Below are 858 nucleotides of genomic sequence, written 5' to 3'. Positions count from 1 at the left end.
TTAATTAAAGGTCGTTTGGTTGAAACGGATTCGGGTTTTTTTCCTCCTCCTCCTCCTCCTCCACCCCCCTCCACCCCCTCCCTCCCCCGCCCACCTTCACCCTTTTTAAATGTTAAAAAAATGAATTTTGTTTGTTAAAATTTTTTTTTTGCAAATTATTAATTTAAATTTTTTTTTCCTCTTTCTTTCAGGTGAAAGTTGGACAATTGCTTCAAATTGTCGTCTGCTTGAAAAAAAGGAAAGTAAAAGGAAAAGAAAAAGGAAAAGGAAAGAAAATGGCGACGGTAAACAAGTATATGAAACCAGATTGGAAAATTTTCACGGGTAAGTCAATCAATCAATTAATTAATTAAAATAATCAAATTTTTTTAAAAAAAAAAAAAAACGTTTCCACCTCCCGAACGCCATTTTTCGATAAAACGCATTATAATAAATAAAATAATAATAATAATAATAATAATAATTGTTTAAAGTCCCACGCGTTACGTTAAAAAGAAAAATTTATGGATTTATAATTGTTTACAAGATTTTAACATTTAAATTATTATTATTATTATTAGATTTTTTTATTTTATTTTTATATTTTTCGGGTTTTGTTTGTGTGCGTTTGTATACGTTTGTATACGTTTGTACGCGTTTGTACGAGTAATAAAAAAAAAAAAAAAAAAAAAAAGTTGGAGGGGCCGGTTTTAACGATTTGGGAAAATCCATTCATTATCACAACTTCATTAAAATTTTTTTTTTTTTTTTTTTTTTCGTATATCGAGGAGAAAAGTTTTAAAAAATTTTATTAAATTCCATAAAATGACTACGTTTTTTTTTAAAAAAAACAACGCGATTAATAATGATTATTATTTT

Source organism: Pediculus humanus, genomic scaffold (genome assembly GCF_000006295.1).
Source record: "Pediculus humanus corporis 1103172107542 genomic scaffold, whole genome shotgun sequence".
Lineage (NCBI taxonomy): Eukaryota > Metazoa > Arthropoda > Insecta > Psocodea > Pediculidae > Pediculus > Pediculus humanus.
The sequence above is the reverse complement of the archived record's forward strand: the minus strand, read 5'-3'. Positions refer to the sequence as shown.